At 46.2% G+C, this 19,151-nt stretch overlaps 1 protein-coding gene across 5 annotated transcripts in view; it reads left to right on the top strand.

Moving 5' to 3' along the window:
* The window catches only part of EXTL3 (exostosin like glycosyltransferase 3), a 111,035-nt gene that overhangs the window by 16,821 nt on the left and 75,063 nt on the right, over positions 1 to 19,151 (top strand). For 4 of the 5 annotated variants that reach the window (XM_042832582.1, XM_042832583.1, XM_042832584.1 and 1 more), the window contains exon 2: positions 5,008 to 5,072. The exons of the other annotated variant lie outside the window; for it this stretch is intronic. The gene's annotated coding sequence lies outside the window, so the exon portion shown is untranslated. The remainder of the gene's footprint in view (positions 1 to 5,007; positions 5,073 to 19,151) is intronic. 5 annotated transcript variants of the gene reach the window in all.

Raw genomic sequence — 19,151 nt, 5'->3', positions numbered from 1 at the left:
GCACCTTTCACAGCTGGCCTCTTCACTGCTGGATGCTGGGCTGGGAGTTTTGCTGAGCAGGGGAGGAGGCAGGGAATGATGCTGCGTGCAGGAGAGATTGTGCTGGGGGCTCTGCGGGATGCAGCAGCCCTGAAGTCCGTTCTCTGTAGTTTCTTCCTGACTCCTGCTGTAAGGCTATGGCCTGGCACTGAAGCCCTTGAACTATTTTGAAAATGCATTTTTTTGAGACTTGTTTCTTTCCTCATGTGTGTGTTCTTTGGGTTTATTTTCCTTCCCCTTGTGTGGGAATAATTACATTGCTTGTTTCTTATGCTCTGGCTTTGAAGAGGAGGAAGAACGTATTTGGGTTTGGTTTATTTTTTTCCTCCCGCATCAAGCAGTGCGGTTTCTGCTGTTAAAACGTTCTGGACAGCAGTTGCTGCCCACGTAGAGCACAGAAATGTGTGTTTAGTGGTTGTGAGGCATGCTGGCTCTGGGCGTGCCGCCTTGCTTTGTTCAGTGCCAGTGTAGAGCCATAACTTCTCATCCCATTAAGCTGGGGAGATATCATTTACGTTATTAGCAAGTTGTGCACTGTGCAGGCCAGAATATATATACTTGGACATATACATGTATGGGGTATGTACATAGGAAATGTGTTTTGAACTAGGAATTGGACGTGGTGATCCCTATGGGCCCCTTCCAACTCGGGATGTTTTATGAATAAAGCCTTTCTTTGGAGCTGCAGGTGGCTTGCAGGATGGAGGCCACAGCAGGAGGTGCATGGGATCATGCAGTGCCATAGGAGGTGGTGGTGGGAAGGCTGTCAGCAGGGGCATGGGCTCAGTTTTACCACCGAGATAGTAAATTTTCCACTGACTTGCCTTTTCATTGCATTGAGCAGCTTACAAGCTGTAATGAGGTAAGAAAGCACAAAGAGGAACACTGGAGCAACTGTGGGCTGAGGCATGAACAGGCATTTGCTGTGTGAGAACGTGGGGAAAAGGCACGGTCCTGCAGCAGCAGACTCTTTTCACCTTTGTGCAGATTGATGGTGATTTTCTGAGTCCTCGTGTGCACCATTAACATTCCACACTTGTGTTTGGAGTGTCTGCTGTGGTTTAGTTTGTAGCCATGTGACTTATCCAGGCCCATACCTGAAGAATATAGGTGCTCCCCCTTCTCTCTCTTTATTTATTTTTTTAATTTTTGTTGTTTTTTTAACCACTGGCATCTAAATATATCTAATAAAAATGCAGCCTGGGGCTCTTTAATGAGGCAGTAAGTCATTCCTGCTCCTTCTCTTTTTCAGAAGAAACCACCTCACACGCTGCTTTCTCTTTGTGCGAACTTCTGCTTTGCATTTCCACCCATTCATCGTAGTGTGAAGCCTCGCACAAAAGGCAGTAAGAAAAGGCTCTGCTGCTCCGACCCTTTTGGTGAGCGTAAACCCGAACTCTCGCAAAGGGAAGCAGCGAGTCCATGGGTTGCGGTGAGATTCTCTGATTTTTGAACCTTGAATTTCTGGGAGGAAATGGCTCTGCTCCAGGAACAGCTCTGGTTTTCGAGCGCGCTGCTGCTGCAGCAAATGGGCCGCGGTTGCGGTTTGACAGCTGAAGTCGGGAGACGCCTGTGAAATCAGATTATGGTGGTGGCTGTGCGTGAAATCTCGGGTGGCTGAGCAGCACCGTCCCCGATGCACCACGTTCCTGGAGCAGCATTCCCTGAGTCGCCGTGCCTGAACGCTTGTTTGCTTCGCAGTGCTGCTGCTTTCAGCAGGACATCTGTTGCAGGGTTGGGCTGTGATCTGCAGCACTGAGGTGTGTGAATGGGGGAAGAGATGCACTTGTTTTGGAAGGGCTTGTTCCTTTTTTTTTTTTTTTTCTCCTATTTTTTCCTCTTCTCCCACAGCTCATAGGCGTGCGACCGCCTCCCGAGGTTCAACAGAGCCAAGTGCAGAGTCTGCACCTGAAGTCACAGCAGCCCCCGCTGTCAATACAAGCTGGGGATGTAAGAGTAGAGCACAGCCCTGTCGAAAAGAACCTGGGGGTAATGATGGATGGCAGCTGAACGTGAGCCCGCACTGTGGCCTCGCTGTCCAGAATGCCAGCTGTATCCTGGGCTGCATCCAAAGCAGTGTGGCCAGCAGGACAAAGGGGGGGATTCTGCCTTTGTTTACTGTTCTGGTGAGGCCTCACTTGGAGCACTGCATCCAGATGTGGAGTCCTCAGTACAGGAGAGACGTGGACCTGTTGGAATGCATCCAGAGAAGGGCCACAAAAATGATCCATGGAACGGGACACCTCTCATAGGAAGAGAGGCTGAGGTTGCTGGGGCTGCGCAGCCTGGAGAAAAGAAGGCAGCAGAGAGACCTGAGAGTGGCCTTTCAGTACCTAAAAGGTGGCTGTAAGAAAAGAAGGGACGGATTCTTTATCAGGATCTGTTGTGATAGGGCAAGGGGAAATGGTTTCAAACTAAAAGAGAGGAGATTTAGGTTGGACTTAAGGAAGAAGATCTTTACAATAAGGGCAGTGGGGCACTGGCACAGGTTGCCTCGAGAGGTGGTGGGTGTCTTGTCCCCTTCAGACAGCCAAGGTCAGGCTGGACAGGCTCTGAGCTGTTCCTTCTCATGGCAGGGAGTGGGAGCAGGTGGCTTTTATGTGTTCTTTCTAACTCAATTCTGTGCTGATTCCAGGTGGGCTTTCATGTGGTAACAAGCTGTAAGTTGGGGCTCCTTTTGCCAAAGATGGATTGTGTAGCTGTGCTGCTTTACCATGGCTTTGGAGGAAGAGGAGGAAGGAGCCTTTGCAGCTCCATGCTGTGAGGGAGGACTGAAAGTCTGTGTCTTATTTTAGTGCAGAAAACAATGGGTCTGTGAGTAATTGTTTAACCACAAGCTATGTCAAAGCAGCTGTGGAGAAAGAAGAGGAGTTGACTGAGACTTCAGAGATGCCAGTCCTCATGAGAAGCTTCTGGGGGAAGGCAGGCAGGGCTGTGGTTTTGAATTTAATACCTCTTTTGACGGCCAGTCAAACCCCAGCAGTCAGATGCAGCTGGGCTGTGCACAGGCTGAGGTGCTTTATTTACAGACTGGGCATTCATTCGTTCGTGGACATTAAGGCCCAAGGATAAATCATTAACTGCGATACTGAAGCAGCAGCCAGGTGCTGAGCTGCATCCTCTCGCTGCTCCCCAGCGCTGTGCGTCTGCTCGCTGCTAATCCACAAAATCCAGCTGTTTGCAGAACAGGTCTCTCAGTTATTGACATTAATTAGCCAAGTTCTGCTCTATGAATATTCCTGTGTTCTGCTCTTCCAAACCATACAAAGTGCTGAACCCGTGTGACGAGCACCTCTGCAGCCATCACTAATTGGCTGCGTGCTCCTGAGGATGTGTCCACCTCTGGGGAGTGGGAGCTTTGGTGTTCTGCTGCCGGGGAGCCAGTCCCCTGTGGGCTCTCTGACAGACGTGTGCAGTAGTTATGCTGTTACATTTCTGGCCTTTGTTGTAATCGTTAGTTTCTCTTCTGTGCGTTCCACTTAATAAACAGCATGGTTTTTAATGTTATTTATTACCAAATTTGTCATTAGTGCGTTCCTGTAATCGGTGCCGACGAAGCGCTGCGTTTGACATATCCTCCAGGTGGGGGTTGTGATTTAAGTGCTCTTCTGAAAAGCTTTTATGCCATGAGAGAGGCGCTTCTCGTGCTGCCAGCAGCTCTAAATCTCTGCCTCCAAAAACCCATCCCGCAGCACCACCTCTTCTTCCAGCTCTGCACCACGGAGAGTCGCATCCCCTGCAAATGGTGCTCTTTGCTCTATAGGTAAACAGGAGGGCTGCAAAGAGGAATCAAGTTGGGCTTGAATTTTTGTGTATGTTGGGGTTGAAGAAGCAGTGTGAGCCCAGCAGGTGTTCTGTGTTTACGGCAAGGAGGGATGTTCTCTCAAAATCAGTACGCCTTGTCCTTAATTTGAAGTTTTTGGTCTCATCCAGAGAACTCCTGGTTTTGCCATTTGATTATAATTTGCATTTAGATTGGCTGCCTGAAGCGGTGTCTCTCACGAGGGGAGATGGGGCTGAGTCCTTTGCAGCTCTGACTGAGAGTAATGGCATTTACATAAAAGCCATTAGCTCTGTTATTGATAAACATGAACAACATCCGTTTCGAGTAATTTTCTGATGAGGAGTCTTTAATATAAGCACACAATAGTGTGCCAGCAGTGACTCTCCTGCCCCTCATCCCTCCTCGCTGGCCCCTTGTTGTTTTAAGGGCAAGTTTGAATGGAGATGTTATTGGCAGGGAGATGAGGAGGTTCCTATTCCATTTCTGTGGAGTGGCCAGTTATCTCCGTGCATGGTAGGGAATTATTTAATGCCCATCTTAAGGGAGGTCTTTGTTAATTGAATGTGGATTTAATGTCTCTCTGAAGCACAATTGGTCTCTGTGTGATGTACATTAATGTGTATGGCTAGTGATGTGTTTTACTTTTCTTTGCATCATAACACCACTCCGTAGGTAATCTGCTTGATCACAATGGGGTTAAGCAGAAGCTGAGTGGCCCCTTCTTACAGAGGTACAATTTGTTGAACCAGTGTGTCTGTTAAAGGCACTCCTCAGTGAGTGCTGGATTACAGCCCTTGTATTCCTTCTGGGCTGCATCTTGCTAAGGGAGTTCTCGTTTCCCCGTGTAATAGGCAGAGCACACGTGTCATGGTGCTTTTGGTGGTCAGGTGTGCATCACAAACAGACACAGTTCTCTGTAGCAGCCATTTTTTGTAGCTGTTGGTGCCATTCTCTTACATAAATATCTTGCTTTACACTTGGATCAGGTTGGCCCTTCTTGTGAGCCTCTGGAGGCAAGCAGTCTATAGCTGATTTCAGGCACTGCAGCAGTGCTCTGAGCTTTGCCAGCATTCTTAGTTCTCGACTTCAGTGTTGTGAAGGATCTGCCCAGCTTTCCTCAGCTGGCCTACTTCTTGGCTCTGTCACTTTGCCTATACTGACAGCCTTTTTTTCCACTCCGACAGGATCCAGGTGAATGAGTGGACAGCTGGCTACAGAGGAGAGACAGATTGTTTGATCACCTTTTCCAGTAAGTACACTTACGTTTCTAGGATGGGACTTTCTGTAATGCCTTTCTGAAATGACTTTCTGTTGTCACACTGTGTAGTGTCTTCAGGTTGACTTCACTGGAGAGGAGCATTAACTCTGCTTACTTGGACAACGCTGCCGTAGAAATGCAAACTCCCTTGGCTTAACTTTTGTTTTGAGAGAAATGGAAGCTGATGGTTCCAGTTCCTTTTATCCAAAGTGCTACATTCTGCCTGTACCCCACTTCCAGTGGTGTGCACTTTCCAGCAGAACAAAGAACCAATACAGCTGTGCCTTGTACCTGTTGGAGGCTGTGGGAAATCTATGCTGAAGGCATTGCCACATAATTCAATCATGTGTCATGTGTGGTTTCCTGTGCTGCAAAGCAGAAAAGGCCCTGGGGTCAGGAGAGCAAGAGTTCACCTGCTCTATTGCAGCCTTGCTGAACTCGACGAGCAACCTGCTCAAATCAGGGGTTACTCTTAGAGGCATGCTGTAAAGTCAGTTAAATGAGGCTTGACTTGACTTATGGGATGGAAAGGCTATGAAGACAGAACTGGAAAGCACTGCCTAGTACGTGGCAAGGATGGCTTTTTTTTTTTCCTGAAAGGAGAAAATTCTTATTTCATGGGGACTTTTTACACATTAAAATATCTTGCACGCATACTAATGGGCTGAAATAACAAGCCTATGCTTTATGAGGTGTCTATAAGTATTATTAAACTTGTTACTGTGAGGGACCTCAGTTAATGCATACTGGTTAACTGGAACATGTTGGTCCATCTGGTGCACAGCCAGGCTGAAATAGTTAACTGCCTACTGTAGGCATCTGCAAGCTGACTCTCAGCTTTTGGATGTAAAATGCAGGCACAGACACAGCAGGTGAGCGTGGGAGCTGCGATGGCTGAGACCACAGCACAATTAATTTCATTGTAATGACCCTAGCAGGTCGCTCTCCTAAGGATGGGGTGGTGAATTTTAGAACTGAAGGTGTTCATAAACAAAGGACAAGGGGAAATGGTGTGCCTGGAAACTGGACTGTGTTAGCAGGTTGGTTTAAAAACATCCTGGGAGCAGGGCAGATAATGCTTGTGCTTCTATGCAAGAAGGGGAAAAAGAAGCTTTCTGATGTGTGGCTTCTTATTTTCTCACCTCTGGCAAGTATCGTGAGACATGCCTGATGTCCTTGGTTCAGCTGATCTGTTCCTACCTTACGCACCATTCATTTAGCTGTTTGCTTCTGAATTCAGGACAGTCTTTCTACCTTTGGCACCTTTTGTAGTGTGCCATACGCAGTGGGGACTCCCTTCTCAGCTGGTACGATGGCTGCTGCAACAAACAGCATGAGGAATGCTAAAACTGAAAGGAGCAGAGAGGTTGTGGGAAGAACAAATGATGCTGCTATTGGTCAGTGCTGCCCCGTGGTCATAATCGACAGGTCTAATCCCAAGTGTGCTTAGAGTCAGATCCGCTGACTTCAGGAGCTAAAATAAGTCAATATCATTGAATTCTCTTTCTCCTTGTGTATCTTAAGGAGAGTACTGTAAGTTGTAGTCTGACAGCTGTGCAATCTGCAAAAGGCCACAGGGCTGCGTCTGCTTCCCCAAGGGCGTAATTTGGCCTGCAGAACTCTTATTACAGCCAGTGCTGTGTATGGCAGGCTCAGCACTGACCTTCAGAACCAGGTACGCTTCTGTGAGCCTGATGAAGAACAGAAGTGGGAGACAAGGATTTGAGGCCTGGAGTCCCTTTGTAGGGCAGAAGATTGTGATTCAAGCAAGAAATCTGCGTATATGAATTCAGATCAGTAGGAAATGGCAGAGGAATAGAACAGATGAGATGTTGGAGACAGGCTCTGTCTTTGACTGCCATGGATTGGAATGGGAAAAGAAACTGTTTCAAAGAAGTCCTTGACAAGTCATTGTTTCTCAAGACTGTGCGCTAAATGTGTATGTAACTGGGCTGGGGTTGCAATATTAGGAAGCTTCTCTTCAAGCATCACGTGAGGCTTCGTGACTTGGCAGGAAAGGTACGTGTTGGGGGAGGCTGTATTGCAGGGCCCTTGCTGTCAATGGAGGTGGTTGATGCTTCCTGGGCTCACTGTGGGTGTGCTTGCCCTCTGTCTGCTCACAACAGCAATTAAGAACTCAAAGTGAGGGCGGTTTGGTATTGCACTCTAGTATTCCAGGCTGAAGGATCCAAAGCTGATTCAGCTGTCCTCATTACAGATGTTCAGTGACTTCAACCATCTTCGCTGCTCTTCTGCCCTCTTTCCTTCTGATCAGAACTTCTGGTTGTGGTGCACATCTGGGTTTTCCTCTCTTGAATGTTCTTGGAACCTTACTTGTTAGAAGCTTGAAAGAGCCCTTTGGTTTGGGGGCCAGGCTTTTTGTTTCAGTGCTGTGTTTATCACCCTGGAAAAGAGGCCAGGAATTTTGTGTGCTCCACATAATAATAAGCCATAGATATCTTTTTTTCTAAAAGGCAGAAATTTGTGCCTAATCTAAAGACTATCAGAAAAGCTATGAATAAACGTGATGCATTCCAATGCACTGAGTCACTGGGACAATGTAGTATTTAACAAAGAGCCCGGGCACATATTGTGTGCCTTTGTGCTAAAGCTGTCAGCCAGGATATGTGACATATCTTTGTATCCTGCAGCAATTTCAGGAAACTAGATGGCTGTTAGCGTGCACTGCCTCTTCTAAACGGGGACACACAGTGCTTCAGATGTTAAAGCTTCTCCCACCCTGCATTGGTTAAGAGGGGAAATTGTATCAAAGAACAGTTCTTATCTGGATAAACATAGAACTGTGTCACCAAACAGGTACTGATTCTGCCAGGAAGAGACATGCTCCTCCATCCCCAGTGCTTTGCATAAGTGCTGTTTATTTTATTAGTGCTGAGCTTCCCAAAAGTAGAACTGAAATACAACACAATTAAAATCTTAGCGTTGTGGTCCCAGGTCTGCACTGATGGTCTGCAGACTGACGTGCCAGGGGCTGAGCCAGCTCTGTGGTTTTGTATTTCAGCCCTGACTCACATGTGTGGCTTTTGTGCTACTCTAAGGTGAATCACAGCTCAGGTGAGTGTGGTTAAGGTCCTGCCCTGCGGTCAGACTGAGAAGCCAGGTTCTCAAGTCACAGTTTTCTTCCTCAGCACTGAGTTCACAGCTGTGTGACCTATCTAGAGAAGTGTGCGAATCTCCATGTCCCAGGGCATCCAAAAAGTGGATTTCCCTTGGGCAGGGGATGTGCTTGGCACGAGGAGCAGGAGAGATACATGCAGAAACCATGGGATGATCAGCACTCTTCTTGTATAAAATAGTTCTTTCTCATTATTCTTTTAACACATGCACATGTGAAGTTGCATGCGGCTAGCTGAGCAGCCTTCAGGCAGCCCCCAGCGACAATTTCAGGAATGGTTTAGTAAAATAGTAAATCGAGAGTAATTTTTAATGTGGTTAGGATCCAAACAGCCAAATAACTGTTTCTCTTGTAGGATTCGATGTTATTTTTGGCTAGGCTGTCCTTACAGGGTGCAAATGTGCCAGATGTTGATCTCTACAAGAGATCAGCTCTTCCTGGACAGCACTGGAACACGCTCTGTGTATTTGTCCTTGTATAGTACACTGATTGAATAATATGGCCAGCATGGAAAGGGCTTGTAAAATGCTTACTTAAGTGTTGCACTTCTGCTTTGCACAGGAAAACAGCCTGTGGTGGAGACACTGCATATAGTTTTAGTCCTCATTTTGCTTGGAGCAAGGGATGGTTTGGTGCCCTTGCTGGGATCCCTGCTCTGAATGGGGAGCTCCAAGAAGCCAACTTACACCATCACCCGATTACTTCTTCGTTTAATACAGCCATTGAACTTCGGACTTGAGGCTGCATGGGACAATGCTGTAATGGTGGAGTGGTAACAGGGAGCCTTTGTGACACAGTGACAAAGCCAGCTGTATGTGCTGAAGTGCTCCTGCTTGCTAAGCCTGTAATATCAGTCCCAGTTCTGTTCTCCTCCCTTCCCCTCCAGGAATTGGTTTGTACTTAGGTAGAATAAGTCACTGTTTGTGTGTTTATTTCTTTTCTGCTTACATTTCTCACTGAATCCCACAGTGGGTAGGAGGGGGAGAGCTCAAGTGAGGCTAAAATCATGTCGTATGCAGATTTGCAGTTCCCCATCCTTCCTATCCTCTTGGTGTTAGGTTTTTTTCCCCAATATTAAATCACAAAGTTCAGCTGTTCCCCAGCTGATCTTCTCCGAACTGGGCTCATTGCTGAGCTGCTCAGGACAGTGCCTGAGCAGGTTTGCCAGCCGTATTTGCCATGCTGTCTCTGCTACAGGGACAAGCTGTAGAACAGTTTCTTCCTGCTCCTCTTATGCCTCCATCCTAAAAAGGAGAAATATACAGAATATACAGAGATATCATTCAGGACTTGTGTCGTAGAGAAGAGCTGGAGTGCATGAGCATGGATATCTGTGGGATGATGTGAGGCTTTCCCTGCAAACTGAAGAATACCTTGGCTCCAGCCTGCATCCTGACCAGGTGAATCAGTCCAGATTACCTCCAGATGTTGCCAGAAGGATGTTGAATATGGATAATAGATGATCTTAAATGCTGGATGGAGGCCAAAGACCTGACCCAGCAGAGGTCCTCCTGGTGGTCAGATGGTTGCTTTGATTTGCTCTGTTGTCTTCCATCAAGCACCCCAGGTACTGTAGCACTGAGGTATGGCTCTTTGGCTTTCCTCAGTGCCTCCTGATTACAATATTACTCATGTATCCAAGGCTGATTGGAAGTAATTCATGTATGTCTGGACTTTGGCACCTGGGACTGGTGTGGTGTTGCAGACTGTTAGCAAGAATACTTGAAAGTACAAAACATGAGAACAGATGATAACTTGCGTGATAAGAAGATGTTCTGGTGGTTATTTAATAACAAAGCTATTTCAAAGTGGTTAAAAAAGTATTAAAGGGGCTCTCCAGGAGTTTCACATTACTATAGTAACAACTGCGAGGCAGGGAACAAGTTAAATAATGTTTGCCAGAAGCACTAATTTGCTTCTGTGAGTAAAATCTATAGACAGCTGGAGGTAAACACTTTCTGAATAGCCTCAGACTTGATAAAAGATTGAGTAGTGAAGTTTCAGTTTGGATGAAAGTACATCATCTCATGCTGTCAGCTGGAGCCATTGCTACGCTGCTGGTTTGCTGGGAAGTTTGGAGAGGGGTGCCTAGGATTGATAAGGGAAGCACGAGTGAAATCCTCCTCCTTTTGTGTGATTGAGGATGTTTCCAGTGCAATTTGATCACAGAAGGCCTCAATATGAAAAGGATTTACTTTGTGGAATTGTTCTGTCATTACTCAGTGGGATAATTGACTTCTGATTAGGAAGAAAATAAAGCTGAACGTGTGTGTTTGAGGTTATAAAGTCTTCTTCAAAAGGCAGAGCTCTTACACAGCGACAGCTCTGACAAGAACAGGATGCTTGTGACTCCTTTATGCTGGCATTGATGTAACAGCTGTTGTTGTTTAAACAACTTGTTCCTTCCTTCTTTGTGCTCCTTCCTCCTCCTGTTGTAAATCAAAGGAAGAAGAGTGGGAATCAATGTTGTTATCTTATAAAAAGAAAAGGTAATTACATTTTTTCACCTCTGGAAATGGTTTTGTCATGTGAATCATAGAATCCTAGAATGGCCTGAGTTGAAAAGGAGCACAGTGCTCATCCAGTTCCAACCCCCTGCTGTGTGCAGGTCACCAACCAGCAGCCCAGGCTGCCCAGAGCCACATCCAGCCTGGCCTTGAATGCCTGCAGGGATGGGGCATCCACAGCCTCCTTGGGCAACCTGTGCCAGTGCCTCACCACCCTCTGGGGGAAAAACTTCCTCTTAAGATCTAACCTAAACCTCCCCTAAGTCATGGCACTATCACTGGACTTGATTATCCTTATGGATGCTTTCCAACTTCAGATATTCTGCGTTCCATTTTGAGAAAGAACTGGGCAGCAGCTTGCTGAATAACACGAGCCAGACTCTGCTAAGGAGTCTATGCCCTTCTTTCTTGTTGCCTTCCTTTAGATTACTGGGCTGAAGTTTCATTTCTGTTTCTATGTGCAAGCTTCAGCTTGGATCTCTTTTAGACAGTGCTGCAGGAAAAATTACCTGGAAACACGAGTCTTTAATAATCATCACTGAAGAGCCAGGTTATGACCCTGCCTGTTAGTATTTCCATTTCTGACAAGAGTCAGGGTGTGGGTGGCTGACCTGGAATGGGTTCAGCAGCATTGCGCAGTGCCTCTAGCCCTCTTGTGCAAATGTCCAGCTTGGCTGCTGCTCTGAATGATGCAGATCTTACAGGTGTCCTTCAATTCTTAAAAGAACACTTTCAGAGTAGAGTTTTCAGTTGGAAGAAGTGGAAGATGAATGCATTGCTACATTGAAACTGCCCATAAGGAGGGGAAAACACACTTCTTCCCATTCGTCCTGAATCCTCTGTTTCATCTTGTGCTGATCCAGCTGCTCTCTTTCCCTGCAGACAGATTTAGTGTCCTTTTAATTCTGCCTAAAGCCCTCACTGTGAGGCATGGCAGAGCTGATGCCTTTGAGAGGGAAAGGAAGCCTGTCTTAGGTCTCTGGGGAACTAATTTGTACCCTTACTCTTGGTTTGCTATTCAAGTGTGCCTCTGTTGCTATATGCTTCTACCTTTGAGATGCAGAGTGAGATGGTTCATCAGGTCTGCTGCTGGCTGTGGGACTGTAAACACAGTTCTTGATCTTTTACATGATGGAGCAGGAGGGATTTTGTATCAGCAGCAGTGTAGCCTGCAGGAATGGTGGTAGTTCATCTGTACTATGCACTCACGTTGAGTACTGTGCTCTGTTTAGGCCCCTCGCTACAAGAAAGACATTGAGGTCCTGGAGTGTGTCCAGAGAAGGGTAATGAAGCCGTGATGGGTCTGGAGCATAAGTGTTAAGGGGAATGGCTGAGGGCACTGGGATGGGTCAGTCTGGAGCAGAGGAGCTCAGGGGAGACCTCAGCACTCCCTGCATCTCCCCAAAAGGAGGTTGTGGTGAGGTGGGGATCGGGCTCTGCTCCTGAGTAGATGTTTGCCTCAAGTTGTACCGGGGGAGGTTCAGGTTGGATATTAGGAAACATTTCTGCTCTCAAAGGGTGGTGATGCAGTGCCACAGCTGCCCAGGGAGGTGGTGGGGTCAGCATCCCTGGAGGTGTTCCAGAGCTGTGGGGATGTGGCACTGAGGGACGTGGGCAGTGGGCACGGTGGGGTGGGCCGGGGTTGGACTGGATGATCTTGGAGGTCTTTTCCAACTCCAATGATTCTATAAATTGACAAAATATTTGTCCTGAAATAGGATGGTTCAGTAATTCTGGTCAAAGTTGGATTTTGTTCTTCTTTCTCAGCAAGTTGTGGATTCAGCCCTTAACCTTTTTACAGAGGAACTTTTATTTATTATTAGTAGTAGTTTTATTTTGCAAGTGACACTAGCAGATTAGGATGTGTGGGAACAGAATAACTTCACCCTTGCCAGCCCTGATAGATAGCACTGATATATTGTTGTCTGGTTGGATTTTATTTCGGTATGGTAAGAAATCCTTGCATATATAAAGAAAGTATATAAAGAAGGGTTTATGGCTGTTTGGTTTTTGTTTTTTTTTTTGGTTTTCAAATTGTAGTTAGGAAAAAAAATGGGGCAGTAGTTGGCTGCTAGCTGCTGAAGCAGAATATCCGAAATAGAAGGATGTCTGTGTCTGCCTCGAACACGGAGTTCACACGCTCCAGAAACTTGAAGTGGAGCAAATCCTGAATGGGAAAAGCTTTTTAAAAGCTCTGTGAGAAATCCCAGACCAACAGGGGGTAGATAGAAATATCAACAGGAGGAAACAACCGTGTCTTCTGCCCACGCAGCCCGGAGTCTGTGCTCAGAGAGGCTTTCCTCTTGCAGAGAAGGTGGAAATGCAGAGCGGCTGAGGGAAGTGAGCTGTGAAACCCAATGCCTGATGCCATCACTGAGTCTTCTGGTGGTTTTCTCAGGCAAATTGAGGCCTGCAGTTTTGTTGTTTCTTTTCTTTCTTTTTGTTTCTCCTGTTTGTTTGTTTTATTCAGAGCAAGCATTCCCATTACACCATGCACATGAAAGGGATTTGGTGCTGTCTGAGATGGATGAGAAGTGAATAAGCTGAGAGCAGTGTAGGTCATCACCTGTCAAGTGATTCTCAGAAGCATTAATGAGCAGCAGCCCAAGCCCAGGTAAAGTCATCTATAGGTTTTTTTCCCTTTCCTTCTAAACCTGTGATCATTCCCCTCCTTGGGCAACCTGTCCTTCACCACCATTAGCTTTGTCTCCCTTTTCTTTCTCCGTTCTGAAACGGAACCGCTTTAATGACAATTGATGTCTGCTCCTGTGGGGTAGAGAGCTCTGTGGTGATATCAGAGCATTTATAATAGAATAGCTCATCCTTGTGTTGGGAGAGGAATAATGGATGTGAGATACGGCTTTATAGTTAGAAAGCTATCTAAATTTAGAGTGCACTTGTGCATTGTAGCTGAACTGATACATTGTCAAGCCGCTGCTGTGAGGGAAGGTTCAGCTCCCAGCGTTGTGCTCCCACTGATCTTTTTGTGCTGATGTGTGCCTGATTCCTCCCAGCCTAACTCCCCGAATCCTCTCACTGAGGACGCAGGCTTTGGAAGTAGGGAAGAGATCTCTTTTCTGCAGCAAGATGCCTTTAGATCTGCTGAGCTACAACGCAGAACCACATCCTAAGTGAAGTCTCAAGTGTTAATGTTTGAAAGGTATTTGCAGTTGGCCAGCTCTCTCTCACAGAATCATTAAGGTTGGAAAAGGCCTCCAAGATCACCAAGGCCAACCCCCAACCCGTCCCATCACCACCGCTGCCCGCATCCCTCTGTGCCACCTCTCCATGGTTCTGGACACCTCCAGGGACGGTCACCCCACCCCCTCCCGGTGAGAAGTGATGTGTGGGGCAATTGGAAAAGCAGTGCTTTCGTATTATGGTGCTTTCCTAAATCAAATTGCTCCCCTGGAAATAGTTGTGTTCGCTTACAGCCACCTTGCTTCAAAAAAAGGGCAGGACTTGTGGGCACGTTGTTTAGGCAGCATATGCTCTGTGATGTTTTCTGTGCTAGAGCCAACTTGGAGAAAGAATGAAAAAAGAAATGTTTCGCTCGTTCTTGCTGGATACTTAATGAAGCTCATTGGCAGCAGTGTTTCCTCCCCAGAGATCTTTCCAGAGTCATTAGGCTCAGTGAAGGATGATCTGGAAGAGTCTGCCTGTAAGAAACTTCTGCTTCTCTGAAGTGTGAAATGTTTCCTGGCTATAGGAGCTGTCAGCCACCCCTGAGCAGCTGCAAAAAGATAAGAGGAGCTGGGAAGGGCAGGCTGAGAGATTAGTACCTCTGTCTGTAAATATGTAATAACATATAGGGCAAAAAATCCTTCAACTTAAAGGGTAGTACTACCCCTGCAAAGGGAGGTGGATAAGAATTTGCTGCTCTTCTGCTCAGCTGGGCTGCCCTTTAGAAAATGGCCATTTTCAAGAAGGGTTTTGGTGCAATTTCCAGGTGTGACTGTGATGATGTTTTCAGTGCAGCATTTTGAGGTAGAAACCTTTACTGAGCATAACCTTGGGCAAAATTTAAGAAAATCAAGGGCAATAGGGAGTGATAAAAGAGTTGGCAGTCATGCAGCTGTGGATATGTGTGGGAAGGCCGAAAATGCGCTCTGCCTCTTGTCATAAGAAAGGGAATAACTCTGTTGTCAGGAAAGTAGAAGGGTACCTCCTGCTGGCTCCTGTCCTCCTGAGTATCAGCCGAAGCACAGCTGTATGTTGTGTTGCAGGGTCCTCACAGGGAGGTGGATGTGCCAAATGAGCTCCAAAGCCATGAGCATTTGTTGGAAGGACCCCAGAACAGCAGCCAGGTACAGTCAGTGCAGCTGCATCACATTGCAGTGTGTTAAAACAGAACAGCAGTTCTTGTCTGGAAGTGCCTTGATTGGAAGGTGTCAACAAGATGAGGTGTACTGCAAATAAATAGATTTCTGCAGGACTTGTTCAGCATGCAGTGGATGCATTTAATGATGTCACAATATTTACTCATTTATCTAGAAGCCAAGGGCATTGGTGAAATTTTGAGCAAAAAAACCCCCACCATTGATTCTATCACTAAAAATGCAGTTAAGACACATTATTTTAACTCCTGTGTTACTTTCATTCTCGGGGAGCAGATTGGAGAAGCAGCAGTGAGCAGTGAGATGGCAAAGGAAACAACCTGCAGCATGGGAAGAGCCAGGGCTGGGGCTGAGTGCAGTGAGCACATAGGGGCTCCCACGAAGGCAGGAGATCAGAAGGGCTAACCAAATGCAGCTGCACACATCTGCTGGCCCCACTCCAGAACTTTTCTGATGTCTCCTCACAGTGGCAGATTGTAACAGCACGTGTAATGTTGGCATTACACCACTGGCTGTCTGCTTCTTTAGTCAGGTTTCAGATTTGCTGGTTTTAGGCACTGCCTTGGCCTTGGATTGGCAGAGAGAAGGTTGTCAGTGCCCCATACAGTAGCCACTAAGCTGACTTCTCAGGGATGGCCACAGTATGCTGTTCTACATAGCAGCCTGGTTCTGCAAGCCTTGCCTTGCAGCTCCTCCAGATCATTGCTCAGGCAGTCCATGAGTCCAGGGGAAGCTTTGTGTCCCTGCTGGGTCTCCCTGTCTTTAGGCAGGCAGGCCCATGCTGCTGGAGAAGTGAGGTTAGAGAGCAGGTAGAGTTGTGATGGACAGTTTGAAAAAGCCCTCACCTCCCGTGCTGCACGCAGGGAAACGTGTCTGGAATGATGCTGGATCTGAGTAAAGTATTCTAGACAGTGAGACTGGATGGTTTGAAGGACAGCTTGTATCCCTAAGCTCCTATTTCCTGACAGGTATTTTAGTTTGAAGAATGCTTTAACTCAATGTGCTCAGCGCATAGTAAGCCTCATAGGTGAACTGGTAACTGCTGCTGAACTGGTGCATGCAAGGGATTTGAGATGGACTCGGCTTCACTCAGGCATCAGTTGTCTCCGTAGCAAGCGTGGGATATGCGTTTGTGCTGAGGTCAATGGGCATCACTGCACGAGCAGCAGTGTAAGGCACAAGGGGTCTTTGTCGAGTGTTACAGAAGAAATTAAAACGGGAACAAGGTTTTAAGCTATGTATTTTACACTGTGCTCGTTTCCAATCTTCTCCTAGCTGTGCTGTGTTGAAATGAAATGTTTTAAAGTAGTTGATTTTATGCCTTTTGCTATCTAAAGTCTTTGGACGTGCTCCACTTATTCTTAGGTTCCCTTTCCATTTACATCATTAGATGCATTTCCATATGAAATACATACATAATCAGCTGTCTGAAGGGCATTTTTAGATGGGGAAGAACTCCAAATATTCATATTCTCATGGTAAGATTGCAAGCATTGCTGCACTGTGTATTTTAGTTCACACTGTGTGTTTATACATATTCTTCCTGTCCCTGCAGATGTTCCCAGCTTCTCTTTATAGATCCATACACTGACCCTTCTCAAGAATACAAAATTCTCCATGTCACTTTAGCTAATGACTGTTTTAGGTTTTTGGTTTTTTTAGATCTAAGCTATTCTGCATAAGACAGGAACGCAGGTGTCTCAAATTCTTCATGCCTCTTCATGATAAATATTTCACCAGCCTTTCTTTCTCCCTGCTTTCACTCAGGACACTGGACGACATTGGCGCTAACAGCGTTTTGTTTTATCATGCTGAGGAGCAGTGTCTAGATAGTGCCATATAGAATAGGCAGCTCCTTTGGGTTGGTGGCAGTTGCTGTTGATGTCTAAGCATAAAGCTACTTTCAAATACTTGGTGTGCTGATACAACGTGTAATTAGAGAGAGGGTGGATGGAACTTGTTTGCTGCTGGATTCACAGGGCTTGCCTGGGGCTCAGCGAGGAGGAACTCAGCCAAAGCTGAGGCTCCAGTCCCTAACTGGAGCATTGCGTGGGGGAGATGCGGGAAGCATTCCTCCTCTTTCAGCAGAGCAGAGCTAAGGGTGACAAGGATGCGCTTTTCCCTCCCTGCTGTGGAGCTCTTGAGCTGGAAACGCGTGATCTGAGCGTGAGTGAGTGGCCCGAGAGCACAGGACGTGTGCCTGGGCTCTGAGCACACAGCGGTGGGTGGCTGGAAAGCAGCGTTGGGCAGCACAGGGAGTAGAGCAGAAGTGAGGGAGAAATTTCACAGCTTGAAGCCCTGTATTCTCGCAAGGCTGGATGACTGTGATAAAGGAAGCTCAAAGAAAGAGCAGTTGCTGGTTTTTTTTTTTGTTTTTTGTTTAAACAAATCATAAAGGGGTGATATTGCATTAAAGCTTGTATGCAGCGTTTGTGTTTGCCTCTGCTGTTGATCTGCGCAGCCACAGCTGGCTTGCTTCCTTGTGAAGTCAAGATTTCTGCTGGGGCAGTAGGCATGGGGAAAATAGAATCATCATCAGCCCTGCCCTGGCTGTATGCTGGGGACAGCTGCTGGACTGGGAAGGGTAACGTGTGCTTTTGATGCTGTGTGTATCTATGGGGCATTTCATAAGCAAAAAGAGCAGATACCTGATGTGAAAAGTACCAGAGAGATTAATTCCTTTCTCTACAAAATAAGGATAAATACTTCTTGAGCTGCCAAAGCGGGCTGTGTGGATTTAATTAACTTCAGTAAAATGCTTGTGGATAGCATCTTTCATCTGAGAATGTAAAGGCAAAATATATTCTAGGCATTCTCACTCAGCTTTGCAATTACTCCTCCAGCTGTCGTGAGCCGTGCCAACAAAAACTACTCTCCTGTCATCAAGGGGTTGTTGATGCCTTGTGACTTGTTTTGAGTTTGATATTCTCTTTCCCCCAACTCGTTCTCCATGGTCTCTATGCAAAATATAGCATGCTCTCCAAATTTGGGGGAGAGAATTTAACCTTTTCTGCCACAAACTATTTGTGTCTCATGTTGTCCTTGCTCTCCTCTTTTGGTCTGTGCCCTTGGAGAGGAGGAGAGAAAGGCTCTTTTAATTATTGTTTTTTGTATTATTGAGTTCCTGAGAGTCTGGATAGTTAAGACTTACAGCTTTGCTCTTCCAAATGCTACGGTTATTGCTAACAATACTTTATGAAGGTCTCCCTATAAAAGTCAATGCTACTCAAATTTAGTTTATTTACAGTTTCCAAGAGAATAATATTAAGCCTACCAGTTTTAGATTAATAAGTTAGAAGCTCAACTCAGGTGTCACCGCAGCTTCTATGGGACCCTAAGCAGATGTACAATGGGAAGAGTAGGATCATAGAATCATGAATGTAGTGGAAAAGACCACTAAGATCAAGTTCAGTTCTCAATCCATCACCACTGTGCTCATTAAACCATGACCCTCCAATGGAGTAATTCCATTCCCAAATAGATTCACTGCTGTTGATACTTCCTTTGGGACTGGGTCCTTGTGCAGCTTCTCCATCCATCCTGACGTGCCCTTGCCACAGAAGTGGGTGCACACTGCAAAGCTCAGGTGAGTTTTCAGGTGGGCTGGCTGTGGGCTGCCTCCAAGGAAAGTGCAGAGATGGAAAAACTGGTTTTAGGAAAATTGGGTACCGTCAGACACCGCTGTGAGTCTACGGTTTAGGAAACGATGGGTATTGCTGTTATTCTTGGAAGGATTCATTAATCTTGACTTTAAAAGCATGAGAGATTTTTTTGATATATATATATATATTTATTTTTAACTTGAAGAAAGTGCAAGGCATCATTTGAAGTCTTTGAACATTTAAGCTCATAATTATATGCGGGAATTAAGGCTACAAAAAAATCACTTGAAGAGTAGCTGTGTAACGGCTGCCTTCATCAACCCATGTGTTGATGCTGGATCTTGTTGCTTCAGCACTTACACCCTTGCTCCTGTCTCTCTTCAGGCAGAGATGGGAGAGTGGGCAGGAGCCTGTCCCACTGCATGCATCTGTTGGACAGTGAGCAAGCTCTTTGTGACAGTTCTTTTCTTACTGGCAAAGCAGAATTT

Source organism: Centrocercus urophasianus, unplaced genomic scaffold (genome assembly GCF_019232065.1).
Source record: "Centrocercus urophasianus isolate 14NV4802_14NV808 unplaced genomic scaffold, USGS_Curo_1.0 seq_39, whole genome shotgun sequence".
NCBI classification, from domain to species: domain Eukaryota; kingdom Metazoa; phylum Chordata; class Aves; order Galliformes; family Phasianidae; genus Centrocercus; species Centrocercus urophasianus.
Note: the sequence above shows the minus strand (reverse complement) of the source record. Positions and strands in the feature narration are given on the sequence as shown.